The sequence below is a fragment of the Conger conger genome, chromosome 18 (assembly GCF_963514075.1).
Source record: "Conger conger chromosome 18, fConCon1.1, whole genome shotgun sequence".
In the NCBI taxonomy this organism is placed as follows: domain Eukaryota; kingdom Metazoa; phylum Chordata; class Actinopteri; order Anguilliformes; family Congridae; genus Conger; species Conger conger.
The window spans coordinates 22,397,546-22,416,143 of record NC_083777.1 but is presented as its reverse complement, the minus strand read 5'-3'; the positions used below and the strand labels follow the sequence as shown (position 1 = coordinate 22,416,143).

Sequence of the window (18,598 nt, the reverse complement as noted above, 5' to 3'; positions counted from 1 at the left end):
TGACTCCTTCAGACTGTGGTCCCCTTTGATTTGCCAAAATGGTATGTCCCAAATATGATTGGCTGGTGCCACCTGCCAAAACAGTGCCTTTTGGTTTAATCTTTTATTCATTAAACCCAAGGCACTGTTTTGGCAGGTGGCACCTCCTTACTTACATACAGTAAATAATGTTGAAATGCGTTTCCAACTTGTGTTACGTTTTTACACAGAAATCATTTTGAAACGACAGTGGTAAACTTTGCATGCATTTGCAAAAGCGTAGCTGCTGGTTATATATATAACCGTTTCCTTAAACACTATCTTTAAGTGTGAGTAATGGCACCTCTTTCCCCAGCAGTTTTGACAGTTTTTCAGGAAGTTCATTTGCGTGACAGAATGCCGTTTCCGTACGTGTTCCGATAAGGGAGAGACGTTGCATCCGTGTAACATGAGAGTGACCAGTGGTCAGGGAGAACGGGAGCGTTCACGGGGCCTGATCCCAGGCATGGGAACGATGCGACCGGACGCTGGGAACGGGATCTTATCGCTTTCCCTGTTGCATCACACCAGTGCGGTTACTGCGTTTTCAGCATTATGCAAGAACACGGCCTATCTGTCAGATTAGGACGTTATCGTCTTCGGTTCCCCCTACCCAAGCAGTTCCTCCGTGTTGTGCACGGTCCGTGGCTTCCTCTTCGACATTGTGTAAAAATATTGGCGTGGTTAGCGCATAACTCCAGCCGGTGATGTCAGGTTATGAATGAACCCATTTAAATTAGTCAGCAGCTGTTTGCTAGTGGAATAAAACAAATATAATATTAAATCGCTGCTATTGACACATGAAATTTAGACCTTGCGGATGGCAGAAGATAATCGAAGTGTATTATCTGTACAGAAGGTTGTGCAGAATAGAGTTTGCCCTTCCATTCCAAGCAACATTTATGTGAATTTAGGCCGAATATCCAAAGGTCAGAGTATTTACCCTTAACTGGTTAGTCATTTCCTTGAAGGATGCATTTGCGCAAAGTAGATTATATAATAATATTGCTGCTTGTGAGAAAAGTAACTTCAGCTTACAGTTTTTGGAAGAGAGTCAAGCGCTGAGCATCTTGAAGGAGTCGAGCAGCTTGCTTGGTTGCCATTCGCACGCAGACGCAGACTAATTTCATTGTGGCCGCGTGACCTTTTCACATTTGGTCCGGCGCTGAAAGTCGGCGTAATAGTTTCCGATCCGTCGGCCCGGCGGGGAAACAACCGACGCAGCCTAAATGCCACCAGCTGAGCTCTGGCCCTCCGTTCACAAACAAACCCCCCCCTCCCCGTCCTCACGGGGGCAGTTAAACCCCGCCCGTGTACTTCCCCCCGCGCCGCTCGACACCGGAACCAGCGGATGTTTAGAGAGAGGCGGAGATAACGTGGCCTGCCTTGGGTTGCTTGCAGTCCGGGGTCTTAATGGCCTGCGCATCCTGGATACCGTTAAGCGTTGCAGTCCTGAGCTTGGGCTGAGGGTTAGAGCATTATACCGCCGGCGTTATCACTCTCGCTGCTGAGCGGTTGTGAGGCTTGTTGTGATGCTTCACTGGCCTCCTTGTGCTAATTGCTGCACCGGTGCATCCCATTCTGGGGCTCTCTTTCTCTCCCCAAGAAACAAGCTCTCTTGCTTGAGTTTCTTTCCTGATTTGTTGTGAGGGTGTTTGGGGTGGGGGGTGGGGGGGTCTAAGCGTGTCATTGGGCTTGGCGTGAATTGGTGCACGTGTTCCCGCCGTCACACTTCCATGTTCCAGGGAATTGTGATTTGGGGGTGGGGGGTGGGAAACGTTGGACTACCAAACGTGAGGAGCCCACAGGCCATTCCATCTCCTGCGAGTGAGTGAGTGAGTGAGTGAGTGAGTGAGTGAGTGAGTGAGTGAGTGAGTGAGTGAGTGAGTGAGTGAGTGAGTGAGTGAGTGAGTGAGTGAGTGAGTGAGTGAGTGAGTGAGTGAGTGAGTGAGTGAGTGAGTGAGTGAGTGAGTGAGTGAGTGAGTGAGTGAGTGAGTGAGTGAGTGAGTGAGTGAGTGAGTGAGTGAGTGAGTGAGTGAGTGAGTGAGTGAGTGAGTGAGTGAGTGAGTGAGTGCACTCTGTTTCTGAGGGACTGACGGGCGTTTGGCGGGCGTTGGCACTGGAACCCTGAGCCAGCCTGTGCTCACGCCGCTGCAGGGAGCCGGGCTCTCCCGCGTGGACATTAGAGCGAGGCGTGGGAAGCATACAAACTCCCAGCCTCATACAATATTCAAGGCAGCCCCTTCATAACCGGCTTCTGTTAATAATTGCACAAAGGGAGGCAATTTTTCAGAACGTCAGCCCAGCTCGACGTGTCCGCCTGTTGCTGGCTGTGTGGTGAGGCTACGCCGTTGCCCGGAGTAACCCCACACAAGCGCCGCTCCGATTCCAACCCTCGCCATTTCACCCTCAGAGGCACAAGCAGATGGACGTGTCTGCAAGAATGCTGTTCCCAGCCTCTGGGGAAAGACTGGAGTAGCATGCAGTCCCTATACCCCCCAAAAAACGTTCTCTCAATGTTGCTGCAATGGTAGTGCTAATGTTACAACACTTGAAAAACGTAGAGAACGTTTTGGGTTAGCCGTGGCACACGGACAAGTAACCAGATAAGAGTATGATTCAGTCAACATTTACTGCTGTGTGCAGGGAAATTTAAAACGGTCGTAAGCCATGGAAAATCAGGATGGATTGGGTGATCAGTGACTGTAATGCATTTCTGCAGTACCCTGAGTGGTAGGATGTAGCTTCGTGGATAAGGGGACCCTGTAGATTGGTGGTTCGTGCCCCCGGTGTAGCCACGATAAGGTCCGCACAGTTGTCGGGGCCTTGAGCACGACCCTGCTTAGTCTAATCAGCTGTAAGAGGCTTTGGATAAAAGTGTCAGCTAAATAACTAGTGTAGTCTGACCCTACTGTGTAACGCACACTGGCTCAGCTCTGCAGCAGTCGCTCTGTAGTGCAGGCTGGTGTTTAGCCCCGCCCTCACACAGGTGAGGTGAGGATCAGTGTGCGCCCGTCTCCAGTCTCTGTGGGGTGATGAGACAGGTGCAAGTGTGCCAGCGTGTGGGGATTATCTTCTGTACTGCAGCTATTCTGGAGAGACCTGGGAAACTCACACACTTACGCACACGCACTTACACATGCACACACACTTACACACGCACACACACACACTTACACACACACACTTACACACGCACACATACACGCACACACACACACTTACACACGCACACACACATACGCACACATACACACACAGACACACACCCACACACACAAACACACTGTCTCTCTCTCTCTCTCTCTCTCTCTCTCTCTCTCTCTCTCTCTCTCTCACACACACTCACACATACACACTCACACATACACACTCACACACACACTCACACATGCACACACACAGGCACACACACACAGACAGCTTCCGCAGAGCCATCGTTTGTCTCCGGGGCGACAGTCCTGCCTCTCAGACCAGCTGCTATAAAAAGATGTGTAATCATGGGTGGTGGGTTCAAACAGGGGGAAAAAAGAAGTGGTGCAATAATTTATTTGGTCTTTATTCCTCCTCCAAGCGGGAGTTGAGGGGTGGCAGAGATAGAGGGGAGGCTCTTATTAATGTGCTTGTGAACAGTGGGGTTAAGTTAGAGAAACGTGAGTGGAGCCCTTAATGATTACTCTCTCTCTCCTTCTCTTTCTCTCTCTCTCTCCAGGTTCACCTTTCCATACTGATGGACTGTTAGAGTGAAAATTCAAAGGTAAGATTAGTCTGCTCCCGTGAGTGTGTGTTTGTGTCCCTGTGAGTGGGTGTGTGTGTTTGTCCGTGTGTGTGTGTGTGTGTGTGTGTGTGTCTGTGTCTGTGTCTGTGTGTGTCTGTGTGTGTCTGTGTGTGTCTGTGTCTGTGTGTGTCTGTGTGTGTCTGTGTGTGTCTGTGTGTGTCTGTGTGTGTCTGTGTGTGTCCGTGAGTGTGTGTCCGTGTATGTCTTAGTGCGTTTGTGTGTCTCAGTGTGCGCATTTTTGTTCAGAGGCCATGGAGCCAAGTTTGTTACAGTATGCATTCTTGCCCTGAGTCCGTTCCTCACTGGCTGTGTTCAGTCTCTGGCGTGCCCAGCGATGTGTATGGGTATCCTATGGAAACAGGGATGGAGAGGGGGGTTACATATGCATGAAACCGTACGCCGTATCTTATGAAGCCCTCTGATTAAAATGTAGAAATCAACAGACAGCCTTTCCAAGCCCTAAGTTTGCTCAACTATTTGTACGTTTTGTATATATATAAGTGTACACCTTATAAGGTAGACCTGCACACCGGCTTGTTAATGCCAATATGTTATCAGCCAATCGTGGCAGCAACTAAATGCATAAAAGTATGCAGACATGGTCAATGTGTTTTTCAGACCAAATGTCAGAGTGGGGAAGAAATGTGATCTATGTGACTTGGAATGTGGAATGTTTGTTGGTGCCAGACGGGGTGGTTTAAATATCTCAAACTGCTGATCTCCTGGGATTTTCACATACAGCAGTTTCTCGAGTTTGCAGAGGCAAAAACACGCCGTTAATGAGAGCTGAGAGCAGAGGTCAAAGCTGACAGGAAGGCAACGCGAATAACCACACGTTACAACAGTGGTGTGCAGAAGAGCATCTCTGAACACACAACGCATCAAAACTCTGGGGTGGATAGGTGGATAATACCTAATAAAGTGCTCACTGAGTTTATATTATATATAGGCATACATATGTTTAAAAAAGAAATATCTGTTCATAGATGATGATTACTGGCCTATTTATTCCTGAGCTCAATATTGGATCTCAGCAGGTGGGGATATCAAAGGATGGTTATGTTAAATGTCAAATGATCAGCCTTTGATATTCTCTGGCGAGGGGAAAATAGATGCATAACCCAGCTGTTGGTACAGCTGATGGCAGATCAGAGGCACAGCCTTCACGGAGCTGAGCTTCCCGGACGCGGCCTCCATTTTGTCTCTGATCCGTGTCTGAAGCAGCCCGTCTCTCAAGGTCCCGCTGCAGACGGCTCGCTTGATAGCCAGTCCACCTTTCTCACTGAGAATTAATGGTCTGTAACGGAGGAGAGAGACGGAGAGGGAGAGAGAGAGGGGGGGGGGGAGTGATGGGAGTTGAGCGAGTGAGTGTGAGAGAGGAAGGAAGAAGAAAGGACAGTTCTGAAGCGGCTGCTCGCTCTCACCGCCCAGACGTCTGCCGCTTAGCCGCCTCTCCGTGTCAAAGCGCCTCCCCACTGCCACCCCTGTGTGCCTGCCCCACTACCCCTGTGTGCCTGCCCCACCACTACCCCTGTGTGCCTGCCCCACTACCACCCCTGTGTGCCTGCCCCACTACCACCCCTGTGTGCCTGCCCCACTACCCCTGTGTGCCTGCCCCACCACTACCCCTGTGTGCCTGCCCCACTACCACCCCTGTGTGCCTGCCCCACTACCACCCCTGTGTGCCTGCCCCACTACCACCCCTGTGTGCCTGCCCCACTACCACCCCTGTGTGCCTGCCCCACTACCACCCCTGTGTGCCTGCCCCACTACCCCTGTGTGCCTGCCCCACTACCACCCCTGTGTGCCTGCCTCACTACCACCCCTGTGTGCCTGCCTCACTACCACCCCTGTGTGCCTGCCTCACTACCACCCCTGTGTGCCTGCCTCACTACCACCCCTGTGTGCCTGCCTCACTACCACCCCTGTGTGCCTGCCTCACTACCACCGTGTGCCTGCCCCACTACCACCCCTGTGTGCCTGCCTCACTACCACCCCTGTGTGCCTGCCTCACTACCACCCCTGTGTGCCTGCCTCACTACCACCCCTGTGTGCATACCTGCCTCACTACCACCCCTGTGTGCATACCTGCCTCACTACCACCCCTGTGTGCCTGCCTCACTACCACCCCTGTGTGCCTGCCTCACTACCTCTGTGTGCCTACCTGCCTCACTACCTCTGTGTGCCTGCCTCACTACCACCCCTGTGTGCCTACCTGCCCCACTACCCCTGTGTGCCTACCTGCCTCACTACCCCTGTGTGCATACCTGCCTCACTACCCCTGTGTGCCTACCTGCCTCACTACCCCTGTGTGCCTGCCTCACTACCCCTGTGTGCCTACCTGCCTCACTACCCCTGTGTGCCTACCTGCCTCACTACCCCTGTGTGCCTGCCTCACTACCCCTGTGTGCCTACCTGCCTCACTACCCCTGTGTGCCTACCTGCCTCACTACCCCTGTGTGCCTACCTGCCTCACTACCCCTGTGTGCCTACCTGCCTCACTACCCCTGTGTGCCTGCCCCACTACCACCCCTGTGTGCCTACCTGCCCCACTACCCCTGTGTGCCTGCCCCACTACCCCTGTGTGCCTACCTGCCTCACTACCCCTGTGTGCCTACCTGCCTCACTACCCCTGTGTGCCTGCCTCACTACCCCTGTGTGCCTGCCCCACTACCCCTGTGTGCCTACCTGCCTCACTACCCCTGTGTGCCTACCTGCCTCACTACCCCTGTGTGCCTGCCTCACTACCCCTGTGTGCCTACCTGCCTCACTACCCCTGTGTGCCTACCTGCCTCACTACCCCTGTGTGCCTACCTGCCTCACTACCCCTGTGTGCCTACCTGCCTCACTACCCCTGTGTGCTGCCCACAGAGGGGCCTGGTGCGATGCTAATGCCGCTGCATAATTTATGTCAGGATGTTTGTCTTCCTCCGGAGCCGGCAGGCACGACACTCTGAGTAATGTTGAGATTAAAAATAAATGAAATTGCAGATCTGAGAAGGGAGAAAATAAATAAAATGGGGGGGAACGGCAATTTATTCTGTTTATTCACTCCGGCTGCGGTGTGGAGCCGGCAGCCCTGTTCCGCGTGCGTTCCTGTGACGCCCCCCCTCCCTGCTGACGCTTGTTTGTTTGAAATGTGTTTAGGATTCAGGGTGCGATGCAGTGGGGGGGGGTCGGGGGGGAGGCGTGGCGGTAACCGCTGAGAGGGGAATGTGTTTTGGTAACGGGCTGCGGTGCGTTTAATAGAGTTTGATGTGCGTCCTCCGTCTCGGGCTGAGGGGCCCCCCTCCCGCTCCGTCTCCTGCCCCGTTGAGTCAGACGGACGGGGCCCGTGCGGGGCGGGACGGCGCGGGGGGCCCAGGGGAGACTGACGCACCCCCCGCAGGGGGGCCCCCCCTGCTCTTCCCCGCATGCCAATGTGCACACGCAGAGTGCGTACGCAGTGCGCATGTCTGTTTACTCACGCGTGTGCACACACTCGCACACAGTGTCTCTCATACTCGCACAGGCACTCACTCACTCCTGCGCACACACACACGCACACACACACACACACGGTGTCTCGCACACACACACGGTGTCTCGCACACACACACGGTCTCTCACACACACACACGGTCTCTCACACACACACACACACACACACGGTCTCTCACACACACACGTGCGCACGCACACAGACCTGCACCCACCCACGCACACACATAGGCATACACATGGCCACAGTCTCTCTCTCTATGTGTCTCTCTCTCTCTCTTTCACACGCACGCACACGCACACACACACACAGGCTCCTCCATACAGCAGGGTCACTAATCTCAGGGTGTCTAAGCTGGTCTGTGTCCCGGCTGGCTGGTTATCTGACAGGATTAGGGCCTCCCTGAGCAGGGGCTGGTGGACCCACGGGGCAGCAGGCCTGCTGACGAAACAGTTGTTTATAGCGGGGGCATTGATCAGGCCCCGCTGGACGCTTTAACCCAATTCAGGCCCCCGGGACGTCCACGGGAGGGGTGCAGGCGGTCCCCGTAGGGGGCTAAGGAGCTGTGCAGGAGTTGGTTAGCGAGAGGAACGAGGGATGAGCGGGGGAAGCAGAGAAAGAGGGAGTGAGAAAGGGAGGGTGGCAGACGAAGCCGTGCCGTTCAGGTTTGGCGGTCCCATCGGTGGAGATTGTCCCTCTTTGAACAGGAGCTTGTAAGTGACTTGGGTGATGAGGTCACCCGCCCCTCCGATGTTGAAAGATGCTTTAAGAGACCCCGGTGTCGAAAGTTGAAAGACACTTTTTTGCGAGGAGACGTTGGCCAAATAATGTTCCCGGTGCAAGGCGGCTGATTAATGGCAGGGATCTCACAGCTGTCGTATTCCGTAAAGGCGTCTCTGTCCGAGGTCCAAAGCACCCTACAGCGCGAGTCCCGAACAAAAGACCGTCCCGCTGCACCCGGTGTGACATCACCTCGCGAGGCCCTGATTGGGCACGCCAATGTGCTCCGCCTCTCGCCCGTTATGGCTGCCAGCGATCTCACTACCCATCCCCCCCCCCACCCCCACCCCCCCGCCGACGGGCCAATCATGAAGCAGCTCCGGGGGGAAGGAACTCTGCTCAAAGGTACGCGGGCTGTGCCTCGCCCCGGATTGTAAGGAGCTGAACCCTCACCCTTCCGGAGACGAGGAGCCTGAACGGCTGGCCGGACCGTTGCCCAGATGAATAAACGCGCGGTCTGTGGGACCAGATGGTGTTCATTAAGCCCGAGTGGTGAGAGGCTGTGATTTATTCTGTCAGCAGATGGTCTGTCCAAGGCACTCCAAGCCCCGTGTGTGTAATGGATTATTTTCCATACTCAAACACTGCTTGTTGATCTCGAGAGTTACAAGATGAGATACAGGTTCATCAATCCCATTCTTGCGACGGGGCGGTGTTATTTGCGGAAACTTGCCCTCTGCAAATGAGACGGAAGAGCTTCAAGGCGGCGAAGCTTGCGGAGGTTCAAGCGAAGCTTGCGGAGGTATGATCCTCTCCGCTTCGGCCAGCCGGTTCGCCCCTCCTGCAGGTGTTGGTGGGGGGTGGGAGGTCACGTGCCAGCTCGTTTGGCTAGGTTTTTCGTTTTTTTTTTTTTTGTCTTTGTGCGAATTAAATCTCGGAGGTGTCAGGCCAGGGAGAAGGAGTCGAGGTAATTGGCCCCAGTGCTGGGTGTGAGCAGAATGCTAACATGCTAACGGCCTCGGCTGCTAACGTGCTAACGGATGGGGGGGGCGGGTTAGGCAGACTGGAAGGGAGGAAGGGAGTGATGAAGCCACGGGTCGTGCAGAATGACCTCATCGGAGGAGTGATTTTATATGGCTCTGCTTTTTCTCCTGAGGGAGGGATGGAGGGGGTGGGGAGGGGGGACACAGCCTGCAAGTAGCCCCACAGCCTCCTTCTCCCACCTCTGGGTGTGAAAGCCACTCCTTGCTCACTGTGTGAGCTTTTAATTGGTTTGCCAGGGAATTAAGTGTGTGTGTGTGAGAAGGTGTGTGTGAGAAGGTGTGTGTGTGTGTGTGTAGCCCCCCCGGGACTAGCGCAGTGCAGATGCCCTTGTCTAGGACGCAGGCTGTCTTCTCCCCGTCTCTCTCTCCGGGGGTCCGGGCTGGACCCAGACTGGACGTTTGTCAACGTCACGCAGAGCCCGGAGCCAATCTGTCCGTTACCCGCCAACGAACCCAGGAACGGGGTGCGGAGACACAGCCTTTGCGTTAGTCGTTAGTTGTTGTGTGTGTGTGTGTGTGTGTGTGTGTGTGTGTGAGCGCTGTAGTTAAGGAGGCTGGCAGGTTGTCAGCGTTGTGCTGATTGCAAGCTGTTGAAAAGCTGACATGGCACACAGCCACATGAGATCAGCGCGTTCGCCTGCTCCGAGATGGAGAGAGAAACAGCGGGTTCGACCCGGCCGTCCCCGTCTTTGGGCTGAGCCGACCCGGCCGTCCCCGTCTTTGGGCTGAGCCGACCCGGCCGTCCCCGTCTTTGGGCTGAGCCGACCCGGCCGTCCGCGTCTTTGGGCTGAGCCGCTCCGTTCGGGCTCCGGGGAGAAGAGAAGATGAACGGCGTGGTGTGACGCTGGTCCTCCAGGTGTTCAGGTGGGAGTGCCACAGGGCTCTCGCAGGTATGCGGCTTCCCTCCCCGTCATCCCGGGGCTGTCCGTTTCACCCTCCGGAACTTTCCGCTCCCCCCCCCCCCCCCTCTGGAGAGGTTCACCCCGAACCCCAACCCTACGGCACTGCTGCTGTTCCACTCTCCCCCCACCCCTCTAGGGAGGTTCACCAGGAACACCCCAAACCCCAACCTGACAGCATTGTGTTTTTGTATGGAGAGACCCCCCCCCCTCTCCCCTCCCACCCCCTGTGTGATTTAGCAGCCCCGGACCTGGGAGGGAGGGCAGAGGGGTGGGGCTGGGGCACACATTCACCCCACAGACTAATGAATGAATAAAGCCTCTATTGCCCCCTGGGGCATTCGTTCTGCACCAGAACCCTGAGCATGAAAGCATTAAAGACATAACAATAACAATAAAAAGCAATTCAACATTATTTGTAAAAAAATAAAATAAAATAAACCTTGTAAAAAGGCGATAGCCTTCAGAAAGAAAGTATTGTCTGCACAGTTATAATTTGTAGAATGATCAATTCAAACAAACAAACATGTTGATTGTGGGAATGGAGCGTAAAGGATCTGGAGAGGAGCAGAATGATGAGGACTGTGGAGAGTATGCCCCTGTCTCTGTCTCTCTCTCTCCCCCCCTCTCCCTCTCTCTCTCTCTCTCTCTCACCCTCTCTCACCCTCTCTCTCCCTCCCTCGCTCTCCCTCGCTCTCCCTCGCTCTCCCTCTCTCTCCCTCTCTCCCTCTCTCCCTCTCTCCCTCTCTCTCTCTCCCTCTCCCTCTCTCTCCCTCTGTCTCTCACACTCACCCTCTCTCCCTCCCTCTCCCTCTCCCTCTCCCTCTCTCACACTCACCCTCTCTCCCTCCCTCTCCCTCTCCCTCTCTCACACTCCCGCTCTCCCTCACTCCTCTCCAGCCTTCGCTCTGATTGGCCAGCTGAGGAGCGGGGCGCCCCTGGGTTAATTGTGTGCAGGAATGCCGGGAGCTTCAGTGTGAAGCCGAAGCAGCCAGGCGACAGGGAGAGAGGAGGGAGACGAGAAGAGACAGAAAAGCTGTGGAAAGGTAGAGTGACGGAGGGATCACAAGTGTGTTCGTGGGGAAGATGGACGAGGGGAGACAGGAAGTGACATATTCCACGGGAACCTAAGAAAGAGATCAGTCTCCCGCGGTTGCTTTGTTCCCGTGCCACGACACTCTGAGACGCATGGAGAGCTTGTCAGGAGGGCTCCTTTGATTCCGACGGTTTGAGTCTCAGCCAGGCGAGTCTTGCAGAGGGAAGGGAGGAGAGGAGAGGCACACTGTTATTGACAAGCTTCAATGCAGCTCCTCCTCTTACCTTTAAGAAAAAACGCACACAAAAGCAAAACAAAAGCACATTCATGATGTTCCCAGGCCGGCTTCTCTGATTCTTTCCCACAGTTTTGGTTTTTAGACGCTCAAATCCAACAAAAAGTTTCTGAAACATGCTTTTTTGAAAACATTTTAAATGTATACGGTCACCTTCCATTTTCCTGAAACTGCTGCAGCTATCAAGATCTGAAAGAGCCCCCCTTCTCATCCAAACAGTTAAAGTTGGCGGCTACACAACATTTTCTGTCGAATTGGTTTCTTGATTGACTGTTTAATTATTGTTTATTGATGGACCCATAATGGCCTCTTAATGCATGGGTTGGCTGCATTCAGTGTTAATTATCGCGGGCGATTCTGCGCGTGGTTATCTTTGAGAAATGACAGAGTAATTACCGATAAGCTGCTGTACTTGGCGGTACTCGCAGTGAAGCTCAATTTTTGGAATAAACGTGCACATTGACCTTCAACACCTTAATCTAGAGGGAGAGCTTCTTAAAGATGACAGCCTTTGTGCTTTGCTCTAGTGTTAATCTGGCGTGACTGATAACATGTACTATTCTGCTGAATCTGCAAAAACAAATTAATTGCTGCCATCCTGTTCCCTTTTTAAATAAATATAAATGGCAGAATGCCACAGCGGTTAACTTTGTTAAAACTACTTTGTTAAAAATTATCTGTGTGTGGAGTTCTGATTGCGCACAGCTAGACGCAGATTGCTAAATGCAGTTGGCTAGTTGGCTACTGAATGCGTTTCATAGATTGATGATTGAATCAGATGCCTGAGACATCAGTTGGTTGTCACGCGCGTTCAGAGGAGCTGTTGACTGTGTTCAGGCGCGTGTGTTCAGGCGCGTGTGTTCAGGCGCGTGTGTTCAGGCGCGCGTGTTCAGGCGCGCGTGTTCAGGCGCGCGTGTTGGGATGTGTATTTCCTCCGCAGTGGCGCGTCTCCTGCTCCCCTCCATCAGCACGGTGAGGTTCTCAGGCATCGCACTGACACGCCGCCCGTGCGTCACGCTCCGGTCTCGTAGATGACGGCCCAAATGGGTGCGGTGTCACCTCGGCTCCCTGCGTCTGGCGGCCGGCCGGTCGCTGGAGGAGCTCTCCCGTGCTCCCGCCGTGTTCTGACTGATATCCTGCCGGTTGTCACGGTGAGGGACGACGGCGCTCGAGGGGCGGGGCCGGGCGGATGAGCGGCGAGATGGCGGAATCGCTGAAGCAGCAGGAAAGGAAAGCACGCGTGTCATTTTTACTGAGCGGGTGGGGGGGGGAGGGTGGAACCATTACTGTGATTGAGTTTGTGCCCTGGGGTCCCAGCTCCACACACACACACACACACACAGACACATACTCAAACGCACACACACACACACACACACACAGACACACGCACAGACATGTACTCACTGAAACACACACACACACACACACACACACACACACACACGCACACACACACACACACACACACACACACACAGACACATACTCAAACGCACACACACACACACACACACACACAGACACACGCACAGACATGTACTCACTGAAACACACACACACACACACACACACGCACACACGCACACACACACACACACACACACACACACACGCAGTAATGATCATCCCCTAGGGGTGGAATTCCTCATGCACACACACACGCCCCTCGCAGAACAGCAGCCACCGGGCAGGCTGGGTCCTGCAGCAGCGATGTTATCCGTTACTACGGAGACCGCTCTGGGTCGGGGGGGTGTGTGCAGTGTGTGGTAATTTGGGGGAAAGGCTGAGTCAGGCTGAGGCTGCAGGGGGTTTCACTTCCTCACAGACGGGACCTGTCACTCAAACCAGCTCCGCCCACATCCCTCTCAGGCTTCCTTTCCCACTTTCATTCCCCAACCCACAGCCCATTCCCAAATACAACACACTTCCTAAGTAATGTCTGAACAGGACGGTTTTCCGGGTTAATTAAAAAAAAAAAAAGTACATTTTGGGTCTAGTTTTTAATGTTTTTTCCATTTCTAGTTGCGGTGTAACGTTGGTATGTCATATGCTAGCACATTGTGGCACTGTGGTGTGGCTCGGGTTGGTGTGGAAGTGTTGGGTGGCTGTGTTTTCGCACATGCCTATTTTAGGGTGTGTTTTTTAATGAAAGCTGTCTTCTGCTCTGGTGTATTTTGAGCTTGTCAGCAGCTGATCAACAACGCAACCCCCCCCCCGCAGAGCAATGTTCGGATCAGATCCGACCCGCCAATCCCACGGGGGGTGTGGGGTGATGCTGATGGGAGGAGCTGTGGGTGTGGATGTGTTGTAGGTGTGTGTGGTGGAGTGGAGGGTGGAGGGGCACTGCGTTCTGTCCAGCCGTGTGGCAGGCTGTTGAAAGTGCGGGACTTTGACTCGGTTTGAAGCGGTGGGTTTTTGGGCAGGGGAGATTCCACCTCAGGCACTAAGCGTGTGCACACATCCCTCTGCTCTCCCCTCCCTCCATCCCTCTCTCTCTCTCTCTCTCTCTCTCTCTCCCTCCATCCCTCTCTCTCGCTCTCTCCCGTGCGGCTGTGTTACAGGGCTTCTGAGAAGCTCCGTTGTTTAGCGGTAATGGCGGCCATCCCGTGGGGGGATGTTAACGAGCTCTCCAGCCATTCTGCGCGAGGGAACGAGCCGGACCCTGCCGGAATCCCTCAAAAACGCCAGGCCCCCCCCGTCCCTCCACCGCTCCCGTTCGTCCCCGTCTCCGTCCCCATCATGCATCTGCCATTATTAACCTTCTTTTCAGGCCGGATCCCTCCGCCAATTAAGCGCCCACATCAGAGAGGAGGAGCGGGAGCGCCCCACAAAGGCCCGGCCCTAAGGATCGGCCGCGCGGGGGGAGCGGCCCGGCCTCAACAATGGCGGCTCTGTGGTAATTGCGCTTGGCAGAGACCACCGTGGAAGGCCGTTAACCGAATATCCATTGACCGATGCCTCGGCATCGTTTCTGGAGACGGACCTGGGCCTGTCAAAGCAAGATAAATAGAAATTCAGTAACGAGGAAAACATAACCCCTCCTAATCAATTCCCTCCTAATTAGTGTTAATTTAATGCCGAATCCTCGCCGCGCTCCTAATTCACGTCGGGCCCCCAAAGACTCTCCAGTGGTCACGATCCGTACAGCGTCTCGGCGTGAGTGAAAACACGGGGGGGGGGGGCGATTAACGTCTTCATTACGTGTCAGCAGGTGTGGGGTTGTTGGGGTTTTCACGTTCATCTTGACCACGTCTTCCGCGGTCGGGTACGTAATTAATGTCATTAAGATTAAATTTAACGAAGTGCTTTAAGTCGGCGACAAAACAGCGGTCCCATTCTCCGCGCGTCTGAATTGGTTTGTTTGTCTCTCTCGCCTTAAGCGCTGCGGTTATTGCCGCGCAGTCGAGTGTAAAAATGTCTGCCGTTTATTGTTTGGAGCTGCGAGAGAGTGCGATTAAATGCCTTGAAGGCGTACTGGAGCGTTGTCTGCGCCGCGCCGCGTCGGGGAGGGCGATGTCGCCGACGGCGGCCCCCCCCGCGGACCAGCTACGTGCAGCTTTGTGTACATTGTCTAAAATTAGCTTCCCAATTCATCATTCCCGCTTTCCTAAATATTCACAGAAGCAGGGGCCCGGCGGGTTTTCAGGAAGCTGGCCGCAGTTCACACAACCCCTGGACCCTGAACTTTTTGTCGCTGTGGCTAATTGTTCGGTTTTTGTTTGTTTTTTTTTTTGGGGTGGTTTTCTCCTTTTGGAAGAGAAACGCTCTCTCTCTCTCCTCCCCCGGACAGTCTGCTCTGTATGGACGTCGGCGAGTCGGCCTGTTCCTGGGGGTTCCCGCAGCTGAAACCCCCTCCCGGAATTCCCACGCCCCAGCCGCCTCGCTTCGCAGACGGGAACTCCTCTCGTGAAACCGCCGTTTCTCTCTCCCCTTTCAGAAGACTCGCTAATTCACCCGTGAAGGTTCCTGCCCGGGCTCCCGAGTCTCTGGCCCTTAAATATGTAGCCTCTTAAGCCTCCGTCCCCCTCAGCGGTGATGTGTCTCGGGCTATTTTTGGGCCGCGCTGGAGAGGTTCTGCCGGCGCCCCCTGTGTGAAGCGGCGGTCGGTGTAAACGTAATGGCCGGGGCCCTGATCAGAGTAATTGTGCGGCTAATCCGTAATGACACCCCTCAGCAGCCCGCTGTGTGGAACGCCTCCAGGAGAACAGCGGAGTCCTGGCGCCGGGACGCCGGCCCGTGTGTGGAGGGCCAGAGGGGACTCTGTGGGGGACAGGGGCCAGGTTTACCTGAAAGAGAGAGAATTACCCCAGAGGAAGACTGTCCGGGGTCCAGGACCGGCTGTCTTAAGGATTCACATTTGCCGTCTTTTTGAATCTACCTGCTTTTTTAACTCGCTAGTAACACCCTGAAAATAACCCAAGGAAAGGAGGTAGGACGTCCTATGGTCGTGCCTTGAAATGGGTTTGTTTTTGTGCGTCTTCATCACGGTTTGTGGATGTAATTAATGACCTCTGAGGACCGTTTCCGTGTTTCAAGGTCAGACGACGCTCTTGAAGCTATGTTTCTTCTTCAGTCTCTGTGCATGTAATGGCCTCTCCAGACTCAATCGAGGAGCCCCTTGATCTCTGCAGTCCCCCTGCTGTGGGTGATTTTCACGGAGGTTCCCAGCGCTGGTGGAGCTGCGTATTTGGGCCGTCTCTCCGGGCCTTCCCATCACCCTCTGCTCCGAGTCCAGAGGCACGAGTTAGCACGTGGCTGAGCGCTAACCGAACGTGTCGGGACCTTGGCTAATCTCATCTCTGGTTTTTCCGGGCAGAGGCTATGGTTGCGCTTAAACTCTCACCGCCCCCCCCGCGCGCCCTCCCCCCCCCGCGTGCCCTGCCTTAGACCCCACACCCCCTCCCTTAGACCCCACACCACCACGTCTCCACGGCCGCCTTTTACCGCCATCTCGTTAAAGCCCCCGCCTCGCATGACATATGCGCACAGTCGCTTTAATGGAGGCCCGGATGATAAAAGCTTTCGCTCCACAAACAGATTTATAGCCTTTATTTCCCTTTTATTTTCCAGTTGGATGTACGCTGTATAACTGCACGTTTTATTTGTGACTCTGACTGCGTTTATGCTGCAAATTTTACAGAACATTTGTCACGGTGCGGTTTACTGACTAAACCCCAATACAAAAGCAGGCCTTGGGTGAATGTGGCAGCGGAAAACTCCCTCGGTGGCAGATAGGAAGAAACCTGGAAGAACCGGGCCCAGTAGGGCAGGGATGCCCCAACCCTGTTCTTTGAGATGTACTGTCTTTTAGATTTTCACTCCAACCCTTACAAAGCAAGCATCATTCAACAGCTAGAAGCAGGGCTGCCCAACCCTCTTCCTGGAGATCTACCGTCCCGTAGGTTTTCACTCCAACCCTAACAAAGCACACCTCATCCAACAGCTGGATCTCATTCAGTTGCTCATTGGTAGAATCGGAGTGCCAAATGTGGTAGTGGAAGCCCATCATCATCTGTCCAGATTAGGGTGTGGGCTCAGTTTAAAGATGCGTTTGAGCACAAAACTTTTGTGTCCGTGTTGAAGAGCTGGTGTGGACAGCATCACGTGGGTGGGGGTTATGCCATATTTATCTCCTGGCCTCTTGTCCTTCGTTGCTATGGTGAGGCGTGCTTTGACGCAATATTAGAAAATACTTTCTTTCTTTTTTTTCACACACTTCTCGAAATGTTGTTTTTCTGTCATTAACCACAAACTCGCTCACTGGAATAAAAATAAACCATGACGACGTCCAGTTTCGATCGCACGCGAACTGTTTTGCTCGCCGGGACCTACGTGACACTGCACGGCTGCAGATGGGAGCAGGCACCCCCTCCAGCGGAGACGCAGTGATGCGGTGCCCAGATGATTCACGTTCTGACTCATGGCTGACCGTGGGGAGATGTAGGGGACTGCCTTGTAAGGGTGCTTTATACAGCTGCATAGGGCAGGGTCCACAAGGGCCAAGAACAGCTGGTCGTGTCATCAGAAGTATGAAGTATTTTTTTTTTATTATATATGTATCTGTTGATAATTTATGCTGGTATTGCCAAAAACCATATTGGTTGAGAATTTACCACAGGAAGTTGACTAACTGGATACGAATGACCGTTATACCGTGTCACCTCCCCCGTCATCCAATCATCTGCGGAGCATATGCTGGCAGTTTTGCTGGACGATGTGCTTTTAAATTCCAGAGGAGGTACGTGACATCTTCGCGGACGTGCTTTACAAACCTAACACATGCCGCGCAACCCATTTTCACATGTACTCCGCCGGAGCGTCGAACAGCCCTTAGTCTAATCAGAGCCTTGCACCTCTTCTGCTTTGCTGGCTCTGCGATAGAACATCAGTCGGTGTCTCGAGAGGCTACTTGCCTTCAACAGAATGTGAGATTTTGAAGAAAGGTTTGTTCTATTTTTGTAATTCACACTTAAAAAAAGGAAATAAAAGTGCTTCAACACACAGAAGTGCCTTTTAAGCCCGGGCTGTTGAGACGGGGTTGGTGTGGAGAGGGGTCCTTCGAAAAGCTGCGGGTCTCCCACGTCCCTCTCATTAGAGCCCCGCGGCTGACCCCTGACCCCTGACCCCCGCCGTCCTGGCCTGGCCGATAAGTGCGAGAGCCGCCACTGACTGCAGTTTAAAATTATAATAATTTCAGTTCCAGTCATTACTGGTGAGCTTCAGCGGCTCGGTGCCTGCGGCCGCGGCCCGTTCCGTACTCTGTCATAAGCCCATTAAAAGGAGCGGGGGGGGGGGGGGGGGGGAGCCATTTTGAATCCGCGGCTGGGTTTTAGGCTGTAACGCGTTTCAGGTCCCTGTCAGCTTGGTTTTTTTTGAAGTACGACGGGTAGGTGCTCACAGCGCTTTATCGCGGGCCAACATTCACAAGCTGACTCCCACACATTGCCCCAGGAGGGCGTCTTACATCCCAACACCTCAACCCCCCCCCCACCCAGCGTTCAAACGCTTCAAAGGCCCCCCACCCCACTCCCCCCCCCTCCCCCCTTCGCCCACTTGAAACATGCAAATAAATGAAAGCGTTTTTTTCATTTGTATCCTTTGACGATTGCCGGTTACAAGCTTTTAGCAGTTATTCGGATTAGTTCCCCGTCGGCTGTGTTCGTCTGTAAGAATGAGTGTCTTTAGCAGGGGGTAGACCGAATGCAGGGACGGTCAGCTGGAAGCTGGACGATGGGGATGTTTGGAATTGAGACTGAAAAAGGCGTGAATACTTACTCTCACTCCCCCACTTGCACACACAGAGGTACTTGCATGCGTGTGTGCGA

The 18,598-nt window shown here is 53.8% G+C and overlaps 1 protein-coding gene across 3 annotated transcripts in view; it reads left to right on the top strand.

The window, feature by feature from the left end:
- The window catches only part of ndst2a (N-deacetylase/N-sulfotransferase (heparan glucosaminyl) 2a), a 95,489-nt gene that overhangs the window by 28,852 nt on the left and 48,039 nt on the right, over positions 1–18,598 (top strand). For all 3 annotated transcript variants that reach the window (XM_061227961.1, XM_061227959.1, XM_061227960.1), the window contains exon 2: positions 3,731–3,775. The gene's annotated coding sequence lies outside the window, so the exon portion shown is untranslated. The remainder of the gene's footprint in view (positions 1–3,730; positions 3,776–18,598) is intronic.